The 18730-nt window shown below is 39.9% G+C and overlaps 1 protein-coding gene across 1 annotated transcript in view; it reads left to right on the forward strand.

Moving 5' to 3' along the window:
- Nucleotides 1-18730, forward strand: part of SLC35F1 (solute carrier family 35 member F1) — a 415217-nt gene that overhangs the window by 97445 nt on the left and 299042 nt on the right. The gene's annotated exons all lie outside the window — the stretch shown is intronic.

The following is an 18730-nucleotide window of genomic DNA, read 5'->3' on the forward strand; positions in this document are numbered from 1 at the left end:
TGCTTAACCGACTGAGCCACCCATGTACGCTGATCAGATATTTGGTGATGTGATTAACTAATTTGGTAAAGTTAAACTTCATCAGAATGTTTCGGACTCTCCAAAAAACTAAGATGGCTGAGAACACGTATGCACCTTCTTGAATAATTTCTGCATCAGATATTTACACTCCTTGTTTTCTATCAGTTTTTCAGGGGAACCAATTAATACAACTTAAAACGTTATTATGGAGTGAGAATACTAATGCCTTGTCATTGGTATATTTGGCATCTCAGTAGTCTAGTCTGTAAGTCAGATTTGATAACATCACACTCTTTGAAGTAGCACTTTGAATTAGCATCCTTTGAATTTAGCACCCCTGACATTTCACCTAATGTGGGAGTCTGCTAGGCACTATTTCCAGCTTTCCAGACTCATCCAGCTTGAGTTTCTTCTCACTACTAGAATACTAACAATGTCGCAGTTTGCCGTTTTTGCAAGGTAGTCATTTTTACCAGTGGATAGCTTTAATAGTTATTTCTTCTTTCATAAAAGACAAATCTTGCTTCTGCCATTTTCCACCCCCAATGTTTATTATGAACTTTAGGAAACATTTCCAACATATTTCCCAGAAGGAAGAAAATTGGACAAATATATCCAAGTGTTCTGCTAAATACCAGTGAGGGCCTTTGGGAATTTCACTCAAATTTAAGTTCAGCGAAGGCAAGGATAGTGTCTTATACACCCAGTGCATTGGCAAATAGAAGTGCTAAGTATTTACTGAATGAATGAAGCAATAGATGGATGATGATTTACATTTTCCACATATACCAAAGAGAAACATATTTAAATTCTCCTTAAGAAATGAGCAAATACATTTTATTGGGATGTTTTGATAGACTGGATGGATTGTATTATATAGAAAGAATGTGTATGTATAATTTTCATTTTTCACAAAAGGAGATGCCATTGTTGAATAAATTTTAAAGGAAATAAAACATCAGTGTGGGGGAATCCTTAATGCCATGTTCCATATTTGGAGAAATAAGTATCCTCCATGGCTGAGGGAACATTATAAAGGCTAGCATATAGCAAATAATTATCTTTTCAAAGTGATGTTTTCTGAAATCCCCAGTTAAAAATATGAAAACTCTACATTTGTATTTTTTAAATGAAAAGTTGAAAGAAAATATTTCAGTGTTAAGATTCTGCAGTGATTTTAGCACAGATTTTTAAAACCCAAAGGCATTAGAGTTGTGCAAGAGTGAACATTTGCACGATGGTGCTGAAGAAAAATTTCTTTTTTCCCAGTTTAAATAATGGCTTTTCCAGATCTTTTTTGATCCTGTCTCAGGTGATTACTTGGTATGAGAGACATTGTCTCGACATATTCAAAAAATTACCTTTTCTCATGATGTGAGAATTTCCAAACTGTCTGGAAGAAAAGTCGTAAGAGAGAAGAAAAAAGTAGTATCAGAAGTAAGACCCTCAAAATTATTTTTGAGAACTTCAAACAAATTTGGCAGTCATTCTTACAACTCTAAACGTGCTACTTTTAGATCGGTTTTTGATTTTCCAGTTGTGTGTGCTTTTTGGAGGTTGCTTTATCTCTTTTTTCTTTTTTCAATATATGAAGTTTATTGTCAAATTGGTTTCCATACAACACCCAGTGCTCATCCCAAAAGGTGCCCTCCTCAATACCCATCACCCACCCCTCCCCTCCCTCCCTGCTTTATCTCTTCACGCCATAGCCGTGAAGCCAGTCTTCATCGCTGTTGATGTCTCTGCACACAGTATTCAGATTATGCCCAATAGGTCCACCAGCACACACACTGCACACTACTTCGTTTAGGACCTACAACCACGTGTGAACTTCAGTGAGGTTCAGTTATAAGGTTATCAGTTGAATCTCAGTGTAAAATAGATTAGGATGCGTGTATGATCTTTCAAGACTCTGCCACATCAGAATTTCCTTTGCTGTGGGATGAGTGCCCGTGTGTGTGTGTGTGTGTGTGTGTGTGTGTGTGCGCGCGCGCGTATGCTTAGCCCTGTCTGAGGAGATTCAGATGGCCCTTCCAATAAACCCAGAATAATGAAAACCCCCCAAAATAATGAAAAGATTATTTCTGAGATTCCACAGACTTAGTTAACTGTAGCATCATGATAATGTCCTGGAATGCACAGGCCCAGGTGTAGGAGGTTCTGGTTGGTTCTGGGCCTGGCTGTCCTGGCAGCCTACAGGCTGTGGTCTCTGGACGAGTTTCATCCATTAGAATGGGTGTCCTTCATGTAGTGCTGCCCTGGTTAGAGGTCTGGGCAGTGGTGTGCTTCTCTTTATTTCGGCCTTCTGTTCACACGTTGAGACAGAGTCATGGAGGAGAAAAATCTCAATGACTCAGTTTTCTCATCTGTAAAATGGTAATCATAGTGCTGTGTTACTGTGATGATTGAATGAATTAATACATGTAAAGCCCAAAAGTTATGCTTCATCCCTAACTTTATATTCATGATTTTACATTCCTTTTCTTAAAAGTTGTATAAAGCTTCAGGTCCCAGAAAATGTCCTACCTGGCAGGCAAAAGTGAGAAAAACGGTCACTATTCCCACAAAGGAGATGAGGCAGGAGTGGAGGACCACAACATCGTTCATAACATGAGGATAACGACATCTTGGCTACCTCACAGAGATATTGTCAGCTTCAAAGAAAGAATGCATGTGAAAGTAACTTAAAAATATAAGTTACCAAGTTATTATAATTATTTTTTTATTGTTTACAGCTTTATGCAAGTCCTGTACTTTGCAAGTAACTTAAAAATATGTTACCAAGTTGTCTATTATTATTATTATTATTATTATTATTATTATTATTATTTACAGCTTTGTGTGCAAGTCCTGTACTTTGCAAACACAGTAGGCAATCTGGATATATGTACAGAAGGCCACCTTCTTTTTTGTTATATTTCTGTGAAGCATTCATTTTTTTCTCAAAGATGGTGATTGCACAGGATAATTTAGGTGTAGGGAGAGCGTTATTTTGAAGTTTTTTTTTACTTGTTTTTTTTTACTTTTTTATTTTTTTTAATTTACATCCAAATTAGTATATAGTGCAAGAATGATTTTAGGAAGTAGATTCCTTAATGCCCCTTACCCATTTAGCCCATCCCCCCTCCCACAACCCCTCCAGTAACCCTCAGTTTGTTCTCCATATTTATGAGTCTCTTCTGTTTTGTCCCCCTTCCTGTTTTTATGTTATTTTTGTTTTCCTTCCCTTATGTTCATCTGTTTTGTCTCTTAAAGTCCTCATATGAGTGAAGTCATATGATTTTTGTCTTTCTCTCACTGACTGATTTTGCTTAGCATAATACCCTCCAGTTCCATCCACATAGTTGCAAATGGAAAGATTTCATTCTTTTTGATTGCCAAGGAATACTCCATTGTATATATATACCACATCTTCTTTATCCATTCATCCATCGGTGGACATTTGGGCTCTTTCCAAACTTTGGCTATTGTTTTTTTTTTTTATTTTATTTTTTATTTTTTTTTATTTTTTTAATTTTTTAATATATGAAATTTACTGTCAAATTGGTTTCCATACAACACCCAGTGCTCATCCCAAAAGGTGCCCTCCTCAATACCCATCACCCACGCTGCCCTCCCTCCCACCCTGCCCTCCCTCCCACCCCCCATCAACCCTCAGTTTGTTCTCAGTTTTTAACAGTCTCTTATGCTTTGGCTCTCTCCCACTCTAACCTCTTTTTTTGATAGTACTGCTATAAACATGAGGTGCATGTGTCCCTTCGAAACAGCACACCTGTATCCCTTGGATAAATGCCTAGTAGTGCAATTGCTGGGTCGTAGGGTAGTTCTATTTTTAGCTTTTTGAGGAACCTGCATACTGTTTTCCAGAGTGGCTGCACCAGCTTGCATTGCCACCAGCAGTGCAAAAGAGATCCTCTTTCTCCGCATCCTGGCCAACATCTGTTGTTGCCTGAGTTGTTAATGTTAGCCGTTCTGACAGGTGTAAGGTGGTATCTCATTGTGGTTTTGATTTGTATTTCCCTGATGATGAGTGATGTGGAGCATTTTTACATGTGTCAGTTGGCCACCTGGATGTCTTTGGAGAAGTGTCTATTCACGTCTTTTGTCCATTTCTTCACTGGATTATTTGTTTATTGGGTGTTGAGTTTGGTAAGTTCTTTATAGATTTTGGATACTAACTCTTTATCTGGGATGTCATTTGCAGATATCTTCTCCCATTCTGTCAGTTGCCTTTTAGTTTTGCTGATTGTTTCCTTCTCTGTGCAGAAGCTTTTTATTTTGATGAGGTCCTAATAGTTCATTCTTGCTTTTGTTTCCCTTGCCTCCCGAGACATGTTGAGTAAGAAATTGCTGTGGGCAAGATCAAAGAGCTTTTTGCCTGCTTTCTCCTCAAGGATTTTGATGGCTTTCTGTCTTACCTCTTCCTGAGGTCTTTCATCCATTTTGAGTTTATTTTTGTGTATGGTGTAAGAAAGTGGTCCAGGTTCATTCTTCTGCATGTTGCTGTCCAGTTTTCCCAGAACCACTTTCTGAAGAGACTGTCTTTATTCCATTGGATATTCTTTTCTGCTTTGTCAAAGATTAGTTGGCCATGCGTTTGTGGGCCCATTTCTGGGTTCTCTATTCTGTTCCATTGATCTGAGTGTCTGTTCTTGTGCCAGTACCATACTGTCTTGATGATTACAGCTTTGTAGTATAGCTTGAAGTCTGGGATTGTGATGCCTCCTGCTTTGGTTTTCCTTTTCAAGATTGCTTTGGCTATTTGGGGTCTTTTCTGGCTCCATACAAATTTTAGGATTATTTTTTCTAGCTCTGTGAAGAATGCTGGTGTTATTTTGATAGGGATTGCATTTAATATGTAGATTGCTTTGGTTCGTGTCAACATTTTAACAATATTTGTTCTTCCTATCCAGGAGCATGGAATCTTTTTCCATTTTTTTGTGTCTTCTTCAATTTCTTTCATAAGCTTTCTATAGTTATCAGTGTATAGATTTTTTACCTCTTTGGTTAGGTTTAATCCTAGGTATTTTATGTTTTTTGGTGCAACTGTAAATGGGATCGATTCCTTGATTGCTCTTTCTGTTGCTTCATTGTTGGTTTATAGGAATGCAACCGATTTCTGTGCGTTGATTTTATATCCTGCAACTTTGCTGAATTCATGAATCAATTCTAGCAGTTTTGTGGTGGAATCTTATGGGTTTTCCATAGAGAGTATCATGTCATCTGCGAAGAGTGAAATTTTGACCTCCTCCTGGCCAGTTTGGATGCCTTTTATTTCTTTGTGTTGTCTGATTGTAGAGGCTAAGACTTCGAGTACTATGTTGAATAACAGTGGCGAGAGTGGACATCCCTGTCTTGTTCCTGACCTTAGGTTGAAGTTCTTATTTGAAATGAAGTTGTTCATTTCAAATCTTGAAATTGAGTAACGCTTCTAAATGCTGCTATAGAGATAATATCAGCAGAAACTTTTGGGGTTCCATTTAGCATCCAGACTTTCTATTTTATCACAGAGAGTTTTAGCAGTGATTCAAAGTGCTTCATTCAATTGTGAATATCTTGCTTAATGTCTGAAACTTAAATCCTTGTGAAGTATGCTAACCATTTGTTTGGAACACAAAGTTCTAATCATACTAGAGTCTGTCTTACCATCACCCAAATTTCAGATAAATTAAACTCAAAATCCAACAATTTATATTGAGTGTCTGCTATGTATCAGGAATAGTTATAGTTGCTGAGCATATAAAAGCAAGTAAAATACAGCCCTTGCTCTCAGGGAGCTCACAGTCTAGGATGGAGAAATAGACAAACACATAACAAGTAACAACTTGAACAATTCGATGGATGTTGTGGCAGAGGTATTCATTCACAGGTGTTGGAGTGTGACAAGAGAAGCGTCATCACTTAGGTGGGTCCGAGAAGGACTTCCAGAGGAGAGGACAGACAGACATGTGAAGTATGCCTAGAACACAGTGAGACAGAGAAGGAGAGGAAAGGCATGGAAGAATGGAACAGCCTGCTGTATCCAGAGCACGGTCCCAATATGTGCCTGCCTGCTCACCATGTGCACGATGTTATGCAGCAGAGAGAAAGCAGGCCTTAGGAAGCCTCCAGTGGGACACTTAGGAATTTGGCTGATGTTGTAGAAATCATGGAAGTTGCTGAAGGGCATCTTCCCTCTCTCTGTCAATGAAACCACTTTCCTCCAGTCACACAGATTTAAAACCACAGCGTCTTCTTTACTTTTTATCTCCCTGTCCTGTTCTCCAAACCATGTTATAACTCTCCTTTTAATCTGTCCTTCGTGGTGTCTCTAGACTTTCCCTCGTCTTACTATTTTGCCTTGTTTTTGGCTTATCTTCCCAATATGGGATCACTGCCAGGGCCTCCTGAATGCTGCCCCTGCCTCTCTATTCTCCTCTCCTCCAGTGTGTTCGATATACCTACCCATTGACAGTTAATTTACTTAAATCACTTTAGCTTCAGAAGCCTTTAGCAGGTTTCTGTAACTCATGGTTTTCCTCCAAATACAATAAATAAATATTGACTTGGATGGGAATGAGCTAAAAACATCTTCACTTGGTCCACCGAGCCCATGAAGAAGCACCAACCAGCTAGTCGTCCACCCTCAACTGGACTGCCCTTCTCCCTGATACACACCCTCTGATCCAGCCAGATTGGCTTCTCGTGCTCCTCCCAGCTCTGCCACCAACCTTTCTCTGTGCCCCTCTCCCTAGGGATCGTTTCTTCCTCTCCATTTCATTTGCTGCCTCTGCCACACGCACTCCAGCACGTCTTGGCACAGACGTGCTACCTAGATGTGTTAATTATTATTGAGTTATTATTTTGTAATTATATTTGATTTCTTCAAATACATTTCAAACTCCTTGAGGGGAAAATTTGTAAGATAATCCATCAAGCACTTAGCACAATGCATGGCACGTAATAGACCCGATAAATTATAATTCTTCTTACTTCGTTTTTTTTTTTCGTCTGTTTTGAGGATATTGCTTCTTTGCATCCCTACAACAACTAGCAAAAGAGGCCCTCAAAAGGATGTGCCATCCCAACTGAGCAGTTTGCTCAACATTACTATAAATGTCTGGCAAAATGCTGAGCGTTGCAATGAAAAGGTTTTCTGCTTGCAGTTTGAAAATTTTAAAGGTATCTGATTCTAGTCATGCTCTCAGATGGAACTTTTTTTAATTGTTAGAGTGTATCTTTTATTATTAAAAATTCAATACTTATTGCAAAAATTTCCAAGGATGTGAAGTGTACATAATAAAAAGCAAATATCCTTCGATCCTCAGCCCCCTGAATTCACTCCAAGAGGTAGCTCCTGAAATGAACAGTTCTTCAACTACTCTGTTATGGTACATGGTAGGAACTTACAAGGCACTACAGATTTGTTAAGTGTATGCTGAGTCATCAAATAACTATGTTCATTATTTTCCTAATTCTTAAGAAAACATTTTATTCAATAATAAATTAACTTATTTATTCAATATTTATTAACTCAACAATACTGTTTATTGACCACCTGCTACATGCTGGACATGCTAGGCAGTGGAGAGCCTCGGTATAATACTCATGGGTGTATAATTCCCATGAGCTACTTCATAGTAGCTCTATTCATTATTTGATGGCTGTGTTCCCATCCCAAGTGTAGCTCTGTGTATTAAAGGACACTTCAACCACTGGAGCCTGGAGCCCATCTTTTTTCATTATATATACTGAATTTATCTTCTCCAGCACTCTGCCCATTCACATGACATCATCATATGCTCATGGCTTTTTCCCCTTTGTGTTAGATTGCTGTGGATTTGTAACAAATGACCACGAACGTAGTAACTTAAAACAGCACCCATTTATTATCTCACATTTCTGTGGGTCAGGAGTCCAGATAGGGCTTCACTGGGTTCTCTGCTCAGGGTTTCCCTAGGTCAGGCTGCAATTCTCAAGTGGAGCTGAGAGTCCTGTTTTCAGCTCACGTTGGGGCATTCAGTTCCCTGTGGTTTTAAGATTGATATCCCCGTTGTATCTTGCGAGTTGTTGGCCAGAGGCTGCTCTCAGCGACAGGAGACCTGGTCCAACCTCTGTGGTCTCCACAGGTCTTTTCACAACATAGATGGTTTCTTTTTTTTAGGATGGCAGGAGTGCATCTCTCTGGCTCTGGATCCCTTCTGATCTGCTCCTGATCCTTCTGATCACTGCACCCTAATGAGGGCATTACTATCTTATATTCACAGGTTCCGCCTGCACTCCAGGGGAGGGATTATGCAGTGCGTCCACATCGGGGAGCTGGAATTTGAGGGGGCATCTTAGAATTCTCCCTACCACACCCATGTGTGGCATCAGTATGTTGATGTCAATATTTAAGTTAATTGCAGGTTTGATATTGAAAAACAAAGCAGAGGTTGGATCATGAGGAGGTTTACTACAAGAGGCACAGTATGTGGCCACCTTCCTTGTTTGGCACTCGCAGGTGATGGTTGCCAGCTGGGCCATAGGCCTGACCTTATATGGGGAGTATTTTATTTTATTTTATTTTATTTTTAAAAATTTTTTTTTAACGTTTTATTTATTTTTGAGACAGAGACAGAGCATGAATGGAGGAGGGGCAGAGAGAGAGGGAGACACAGAATCGGAAGCAGGCTCCAGGCTCTGAGCCATCAGCCCAGAGCCCGACACGGGGCTTGAACTCCCGGACCGCGAGATCGTGACCTGAGCTGAAGTCGGCCGCTTAACTGACTGAGCCAACCAGACGCCCCTATATGGGGAGCATTTTAATGCTTTTGCTGAAATAGTCCAAGGATGAAAACTTAGCTCACAATTCAGGAAAGGGTAAGGGAACCTTTTCTGGAATTTACTTAGAGGAGAATTTAAACTTCTAGTCAATGCTAGCAATAGACCAGATTAGACCTAAGCAGATGGCCAGTGACAACTGCAGATGGTAGCAGCCTCAGTTTGAAGAGTCTGTCTATTGCTGTGGGGAATAACAGTCTTTAATATTTTCCTTCCACTGTCCAAATTCCCTCTGGAGTTGCTTTCTTTGCACTTTTCCTTGGAATCTGGCTCTTCTGCTCATGTTTTCGTTTCTGTTAGTAAAAACTAAAGACCCATATGAAGAATTTCAGATGGCAGTATTATAATTATTGAACATGCCACATTGAAGAACTTAAACTCCCGATAGCCCTAAAAAATATGTGCTGTCATAGCACTCTGTGCTGCCCTGAGTGCCATTTATCATTTCCTGTATGTGGAGTCAGCTGACAACCAGCGAATCAAGTGAAAGATAAATGGTGTTGGATTTGATGCATACAGTTATTTCTTTATTCTGCAAATATTTTGAGTGCCTGTCATGTGCCAGGCACTGTGCTGATGCTTGGCATGCAGCAGAGAACAGGACAGATCTAGCTCCTGTCTTCAAGGGTGAGGGATAGGGACATTAGACAGGCTGGAGAGAACCTAAAGATCCTTGTGTTCCTTAATTCTCTAGACTGAGACATTTTGCTTATTTTACAGATGGCCAAATGAAAGTGTATCAACGAATTAAGGATACTTGAGGTTAGGGAATGGGAAGCGTCACATAAGGAATGAAATTCCATGTCCCCATTTTTAAATCCAAGGAAAACTCAGAGGAAAATGAAATAGGTATGAAGAATAGTGAAATCACTGATCTGCTCTTCTTTTGCATTCCTGGGCCCTGCACTAATGCGATTAGACAATTTTGCCCAGGTTCACAGAGCTAATTAGAGGCAAGGCAGCAATTTGACTCTTCCAAGTCCAATTGTCTTTTGACTACAGTTCCATAAAATACTTTAATATCCTCTATTCTTTCTTCATTGCCATTTTCTAGCGTGCTTATAATTATTCACTCAGTAACACTACTTTCAAAATAACAACCTCAGTTCCTAAGTATAGATTTTATTCTCAGTTTCTCTAAAGATTTGTAGTCCAAATTGGTTCAACCATATTCTCAGATATTTCCTCTTAGATTTGTGTTCTACCTACGTCTACCCAAGGGTAAATTTTTCCTGGTCTGCGGCATCCCGCTGCCAGATGAAGGAATGTTGTTGTTTTATTTAGAAGGAAATTTGCATGCTAAGGGAGTGAGCATTTGGAAACTTAATGATTGCATATTTTACGTTTGACCCCCGAAGACAGACAGTGTTCCCTAAATCCAAGTTTGGGTGCCCATCAGCCAACACTCAAGAGATGAGTTTTGACCGGAAAGGAATATGAGCTTTGTTCGGGTGGCCGGCCACCTGGGGAGAAGGCAGACTCTTGTCCAAAGGCCAACTCTGAGGTTTCTACCTGACCCAGGGGTTTTTAAAGAGGCTTAATCAGTGAAGGTAGTGCAGTGGTCTGTGACATTTCTTGATTACATGCAGACTCAATGTCAGTTGCAGAGTTGATCTCAGTGCTTGGAGGTTGTGCAAGTTCTAGTTCCTTCGTGCCTATGGGGGTTTGCAAGGTCTGGTTCCTTGGTACCCACAGGCTGTGCAAGAGTACTCTGAAAACTCTGAAAAATTTCTTCTTTTCTGAAAAGGATGGCAAGGCCTACAGATGTGCAAAGGGAGGTCAATAAAGTGATTTGTGTGACCTTATAAAAGAAAAATATTTCGCTAGGGCTAATCAGAAAGCCGAGGGGGCTTCAAACAGAGACTTGCTGGCCTCTGTGGCCAGGGAACATTCTGGTCCTTCATTCCCCAAGGCCAGTGGTCTGCAAATCTCAAAGAAAGCAAATTAGTTCTTTTACACATAAGGGTCTTAAGTCAGCAAGCAAGGATCTTGAAGTAAGTTAACCCTTAAGACCATCCGGAGTGTTGTTACAAAACCACATACATATGTGACACTTATGCTCTTATTTGGGGTTCTTTTAAAAATAAGATACACTTTTGATGGGTGGTAATTGTCTAAAAAGAAAATCCTTCTTAACTAAATTTAGATTGCACATAGAAGAAATATTCTAATTCCAGAATCTAACGTGGCAAATTTTTCTCTGTGTTTCGAGAAGGTCTCTGTATCCTGGACCTACCTGTAAATCAGGGATTACTAATATTTTGGTATAAATCTTCTGCTTAAGAGCCTCTTATTAGTTGGTATTATTTTAGAACAACAATGCCCTTGTTTTTACATCTGCCTCTTCAGTAAGAGGTAATAACGATTCCTTCAATATTCACGCACTGCAAGGATTAATTAGCTGTTTGTGAAATGCTCTTGACTACATTCCTAGAGCTGACTAATATATCCTTGTGATAAAGACAAGGGAAAATAAAAGTGGTTTATAATATTTCAAGAATGAACTCTTACTTGTAATAATTTTTTTTTTTACCATTTATTAGGCCATATCAATAAGTAAATGCTAAAAATGTTGGCTTGTTAACACATACAAAAGTTAGAAAATACATATAGTTCTGTTAGGTTCAGTCCCCTCGTGTTGTATAAAACATGTTACTCTTCAGTGCTTTTATTATTGTTTTTCGGGTTTTATTTTTCCTCCCAGAAACTCAAAATCCTTTCACCCATCTTGTGGTGTTCACAGCAATTCTCTGAAGACCAATGTGAGGTGAGCAGAAGTTATTAAAAAAAAAAAATCTCTCACCTCACTGATCCCCAGCTTCATCCCTGCCTTGAGAATGACATGCACAAAACTCAAAATAACCCCCTTCCTTCCTTCCTTCCTTCCTTCCTTCCCTCCTCAAGGCAGGTGAATACACAGATGACTAGTAGGACCTAGGGAAGTTCTCGATTTGGGCTGATGTGGGCCCCCCCCAGGGTACATTTGGCAATGTCTGGAGACATTTCTGGTTATTACAACTCAGAGGGGAGGGATTGCTATTGGCATCTCGTGGGTAGAGTTCAGGGATGCTGCAAACATCTGACAATGCACAGAACAGCCCGCACAACATAGAATTATCTGGCCCAAAATGTCAATAGTGCCATGTTTGAGAAACCTGGGTATAGGCAAAAGCCCTGAGCCAAGGGACAAGAGACATAGGGTATATTTATTTGTCTCTGCTTTTTATAAGCTTATCAGAAAAAGAAAGAAAAAAAAAGTTACTTTGCATTTTCAGAATGAACACTTTTTACGTATCATAAGGTTTTTTAAAACGGGGTTAATATTTGTAATGCTAACAACACAGTTGTAGCATGCATGGACTTTTAAGAAAAAGAAGGAAATCTGAAAAAAATCAATAAAAAGGGGGCGCTGGGTGGCTCAGTCTGTTGAGCGTCCAACTTCGGCTCAGGTCATGATGTTGCGGTTTGTGAGTTGGAGCCCTGCATCGGGCTTTGCTGACAGCTCGGAGCCTGGAGCCTGCTTTGGCTTCTGTGCCTCCCTCTCTCTCTGCCCTTCCCCGCCCTCTCAAAAATGAATAAACGTTAAAAAAATTTTTTTAAAAAGAAAGAAACCTGGAAGGAAAGGGTTAAGAAGAAAATCTTTTTCTTTTTTTATGTCTCAATATTATTACAAGTGCTATCCTATTACTTATACCATTAGTGATCAAGATGGAGAGGAAAAAGAAGCAGGGGCAAAAGAAAAAGAACAAAAAAAGATGAGGAAACGTGGTTATTCATTTATTTAGTGAGACGTTTTACGTTTTCATAAACTTAGGAACTGTCATTTCATTGATCTCCCTCCTGAACTTGAAGCTCTCACAGGAGACAGCGTGCAGGGAGAATAACTGGGAGAAGAAAAAACAAAGTAAATGGAAGAAAAGACCCTCTGGATATGTGACTGTGAGTGTCTTCATGGCGACCGCAGCAGGAAGGATTAGCAAACTGTTGTCCCACCTTTTCCAGATTTTTCCTGATGGCGGAAACCTTAGCTGAGATGCCATGCCGGGTATGTAGGCCCAGTGTTATTGAAGGATCCTGCTGCTTCTGTCCTTATTTATACTTGCTAACTTGCTAAGTGGTTCCTGGCAAATCACTTAACCTCCCTGAAGCGAGACCGTGCTTCACTTCATTTGCTTTCTGTAATTCCAGGAGAATGGTGAGAATCAGCGAGAACTCTGAATTCAGAGGTAGGTGCCACTTTACAGGTGTTATTACTTAATATCATCATTCATTAATAACATGCTCAACTGCCAGAATGGAAATGAGTGTACTACTATTCCAAACTGTTCAGCGCTCTCCTTAGACATAAAATCTTTTATGTTATTCACAGCAGAGGCCACAAGTTTTGTAAGCAGCATCTTTTGCCAAACCAGCCTTCTCTGGTGATTACTTAGAATTTGGATGGATGTGAGTCTTTTTTTTTTTTTTTTTAATTTTTGAGCAGCTAGTTCATTAGTGCCACGTTAATCATGAAAATAGGTCAGACCCTTCTTAGAGTTGGGTTCTTAATGGCCCCCACCCCCACCAGAACAGCACTTAAATATTAATAACATCACTGGGAAAGCATGGCAGTTATTTCCCTGTTTTCTGCGGCTCAATGAAGAGCTGTTCAGTGTGGACCCCAGTGCTCTCTCCTCATGAATGGATGTGATTGTGAAGAAACCGTCTTCTACTAAGCCAAGACGTGACACTGTGAACAAAGGGTGATTTTTAGCCTGATGTGATGAGCTCACCCCAGGGCCCATGTGGGGACTTTGAAGCTCATCCAGGTGCCAGCTTTCTGTGTATATGACATTCTTGGGGGAGCTTTAGAGATTGGGCAGCAGGCCTTTAAACACTGGTCTGCAGTGTATGCATTACAAGGTCAGATGGGGTAAGATGTCATAATTTCTTTTTGGGCTGAATTTCCCTAAGAGGAGACCTATTTCCCTTATCCCGAGTAAAGGGAAACCACAGTATTTTCAATTCAGTCAAATCAATCTAACGTCAAGATGTTTAAAAAGTAAGATTGTGTAGTTATTTTCTGGGGTGGATATGTCTGTAGATAAGAAAGTACGTTTCCCCTTTTCAGTATCTGCCACACCACATCTTCTATGAGGCTGTGCTAATGCCTAGGAGAAATACAACCAGGAAACCAGGTTCAGGGTTGCCAGTTGAAATGAGAAACTCTCATGGAATCAGTTTTGATTCTTGTGATGTCTTAGAACCACTTTGATTGCTGTTTTTCTCACCGAAGAGACTGATTCTATCGTTTTACTCTCCTGTAGTCATACCTTACTGTATTGGCTCTATGCAAATGTGTCCAACTGCTTGTGGATCAAAGTGAAATTAAATGACATTAGTTGCTTTCTCTATTTCCATATTTTCCATCACACCATATATTATGTGCACAATTAGTTCTTTAAGCCCCTACAATACACCTAACGCTGTACTGGGTATCATACCAACTTAGAACAATAGGAATTTACGGTCTAGACTTATAAGACAACAAAATACTATAGAATAATCTAAGACTGCTTTTGCTCCAAAGTGGGTAAAAATGACAGCTTTTGGATCAGACTTAGGTTTGAATCAATATTTGCTAGCTAAATTATCTTAGATAAGTTAGTTGATCTCTTAGCTTCATTTTCCTCACTTGTGAAGTAGATACATACCTTGTAGGTACATAATCAAGATAAAACAAAGCATTGTATATAACACACCAGAACAAAGTGTACACTCAGTATATATTACCTACAATTATGAAGATCTCAAAACATGCACTACAGCTTGAGGGCTATCAGGATTCATGGGAAGGTATGTCTTTATGGGCTGGAGTAGTTTGGATTTCATTGGTATACACCTTATGTTGGGCTCTTAATGGCCTGTGAGAAATGGCGGGCCCTAAAGGTACAGGAAATCTACAGGATATTAGGATGTACTAACCATGGTAATGTTTTGAAAACAAGAATTGATAAACACAGAAACTGTATACTGGGAATAATCACGACATTCACATTTTGAAACCCAGACTCACACTTGTCACTTCTCATAGAATCTCCTTAAAACCCAGTTGTCATTAGATATCTTTTTGGGTGGGTGTGGTCAGAACAGGAAGCAGCATTGGATTTCTCTTGAGGCTGAGGCTATGGAGGCTGTGGGAGCAGAAGTTGAGGTCAACTGAAAGCTGAAGGAGCTGCTGTGTTCCTATAAGGAAGAGTCAGAGAGATGCTGAATTTGAAGGAAGCAGTATGGACATGTAGCTACATGTCACAGAGCAAGTGTTCAGACCCTCAGACAAAATAAAAATGGACTAAGGACAAGCTAGAGGGCATCTTGGGTGCCTTAGACACTAGCCTCCCTCTGAGGCTCATCTGTATGGCTGGCGGGTATAGATAATTAGGTAGATCAGACTGGCTTAAAGAGCAGGTCGTAGGACAGACAGTTGCCCAGAAATTCCAGCACTAAAACTGGAGGCTTTCCGTGTTTTGGTTGATCCACAGGCTGACTTTCCACTTTCAACTCTCCCTTCTTTTCACCCATTCACACCAGCTGAGCTTGTGTTCTTAATGCTCTATCTTTCCTAAATTCCAGTCTTTTATTTATATCCAACCTCAGTTCCCAGGGGTCCACCTAAATGAAAAGTCCTGGTTTCCTCAGTAGGAAATAATCACATCCCACCTCTGAATTCCTTTAAGATGCCATCACCCCACTCCCACACATCTTTATTAGACTAAAAACTCCTTAAGGGCAAGGACTGTACTAATACATTTTAACATATAACAGGGGTTTTCAGATATAGCCACAGGCTCTCAGGGAGTCCTGAACAGCTAGGAAATCCAGCTAAATAAGTCTGTACATACTTTGTTGAAAGATGATTTACAAAACTAATCTGATTCCCCGAAGATGCTTTTTTCAAGGAAACTACTACAAAAATGGTCACACGTGCTTTTTGAGATCTGACTTCTGAAACATGCACCCATTCTCTAGTTTCCTGTTCAGTGAGTTCTGCTGCGTGAGAATCTTGTTCTGCCCTTGCTGTTTCCCACACATTAGTCGTGGAGTATTTGTATTTTGTAGGAGTCCTTCTGTAACCCCAGCATTCATATTTTCTCTCTTGGGATGTTTCTAAGTCAGCCTCAGGGCATCAGGCATCCAGTCCCCTGTGCTTTGAGTGAGTGTTTTTATAGCTACCATTACCATTCATGCCTCTTTTGTGTTATTTCAATCCTTGGGGTAAATGGCATGTCTAACATTTACAGTTTCATACTGAATACAAGAAAAAAAGTCATTCATTATATAATATTATTTCCCACAGAAATACTAATTTAAGGAAAGGCTAAGGAATCTGAATTCTGTAGGCCCTTTGTACATTTGAAAACATTATTTTGTCCATCTTTATCAGAAAAGGTGGGAGGGCAAAGTAGCATAATTTATGTCCTGTTCCTTTTAAATTGAATAGAATTTGTTTCTTAAACCAACATTTTAGGGTTAAACTGCAAATATTCTTTGTTCAAGAACTTCTGTTTTTATAGAATGACATTGGTTCCAAGCCATTGTATGACAGTAACTGGTGGAATCAGTGCCTGCACCATGTCTGGTGGTTAATATTTGCTTAGTGCTTGAATTAATCAGCATTGGATTCTTTGCTGGTGTCCTGGGTTCTCATCCGAGACATACTTTTTTTTTAAGACTTACAATAGTGCTTTCAAGGTTAAAAGGCATGCCTTCTAATGAATATTTTCAAAAGAAAAGGCTTCAAACTGTCCCTGCTCCCTCTCCACAATTCTCTACCTCAAAATTTCTACCACTATCATTATTAATAACAAAAAAAGTCCCTCAACCCCAAAGCACTCTTGTGGTGAAATTGCAAGTGTGTTTTCAATGGGAGCTGGCTCAAGATACTGAGATTGCTGCTGACTTGTTCTTCTCGTGCCTATGTTAAACCTAAAATGGGATCTATGGAATACCTTCCCTCCCTCCCCCCGGTCTTTCCTTCCTTGGAATATTTCTGGAAAAGTTATAGTAGCTTCAAGAGCCCATCTAGGAGAGAGGAAATAGGCTCAATGTCTTGCTTAGTTTGGTTCAATCTAGAACTGACATAAATTGTTAGGATTCAGAATGTTGTCTCACATGGGCATAGACTACATCCAGTGGCCATAGTGGGATGAGTCCCTGGGGCCTTCCCTGGCCCTGGTGCGAAACTGCAAACAGGATGTGATCTAGGGTGTGGACAAAGGGCAAGCAAGTCCATACTTGACTGGGTGCCTTTGTCTTGATGTTAAATTTCCCAAGAAAGGAACAATTCTACTCTTTCGTCCTTTTTTTCTGGCGTATGTGTCACATTGCAAAGTCAAAGACAACCCAGGGTAGGAATGTGGTTTCTCATTATGGACCTCTTAGCAGTGCTCCCCTGGAACGCATAGCGGGTTCATCTGTTCTTGAGCTACCATTCTTCAGTTTCTGGTGACTGTGATATTCAGTGGGTAGCAAAAGCTCAAGTTGAAGTAGAGACTGCTCTTCTAAATAATAGCAACTTGGCAACTGCATGAGCTTGTACTAATTATGTTTCTGTCACTCATCTGTGGTAGATCTTTTGTGGCTCTTGTATAAAATAGCTCCAGGGTATTATTTCTGCACACTTATGTAAGCTCAGCTCATTAAATAAAGTGCTTGAAGTTAAGTTCCCTTTTCATTTTGTTTTCTAAGATCATCGTAATAAGAGAGGGACTGGACTGTAGTGAGCCCTTCTTGGAGAGTAGTTAATGGCAACTTGATGTAAGATCAGTTTTTAAAAATGCATAAAGAAGTCAATGGGCCTTATCATTATTTTACACTTTGCTTTTAAAGTCCTCCAGCATTAGCCCAAGTGCCACAGTGGCAGTTCATATGGTGCCTCATAAGTAGTCATCATCAGAATCTAGATTCTTTAAGTGGAAGGAGTATTAGACTTGTAATCAAAGGACAGACTTTATCTCTATCATTTACCAGCTGCATAAATCCTTCAATTTTTCTGAGCTTCTCTTTATCATTTGAAAATGGGCATAATAGTTTTTACCTTACAGGGTTCTTATGAGATTAAATGAGTTTTTCATATGTATTGATTCTTTTGTGTCTGACTAGAGCACTTTGTAGATTGGCAAATTACACACATCTTTCGTTGTTGTAGTAGTTGTTGTTACTGTTGTTGTTGTTAATGCCAAACTTTTTAAAACAGACATTTTTTAAACATGGCTTTCTATGAAAACTAAGGGTTTTATGCTTTGAGATCTAGACATATGATTTTACAGGGACCTTTGACTGTTTCTTGTAATAAGAATAATGATAATGAGCACCACTGTGTAGCAAAATCTCCTCCAAAAAATTTCACGCTCTCTTACTGACTCCATGGAGCTAGCTGGTGATGTGTGGCTGATGGGACCGGTTGCGGCTGCATGGTGTCCAGATCTGTATTGTCAGGCTATGCTACACACATCCTAGTTTGAATGACCTTTACTGACTCCTTCTCAACTTGGGCAGTTTTGAGGACATTCCAATTCACATGCCATGACAGAGAATTCCAATTTGCTTTGTTTTTTTAATTTTTTTTTTTTAACATTTATTTATTTTTGAGACAGAGAGAGACAGAGCATGAACAGGGGAGGAGCAGAGAGAGAGGGAGACACAGAATCTGAAACGGGCTCCAGGCTCTGAGCTGTCAGCACAGAGCCCGACGCAGGGCTCGAACTCACGGACGGTGAGATCATGACCTGAGCCGAAGTCGGCCGCTTAACCGACTGAGCCACCCAGGCGCCCCTCCAATTTGCTTTGTAACAATAGCGCTTGACGAGGACTGTCACAAAAGACATAAAATCATTTAAAACAATTTCAGCCTTTAAGTTGAATGTGT

The sequence above is a fragment of the Panthera onca genome, chromosome B2, assembly GCF_046562875.1.
Source record: "Panthera onca isolate mPanOnc1 chromosome B2, mPanOnc1 haplotype 2, whole genome shotgun sequence".
Classification (NCBI taxonomy): domain Eukaryota; kingdom Metazoa; phylum Chordata; class Mammalia; order Carnivora; family Felidae; genus Panthera; species Panthera onca.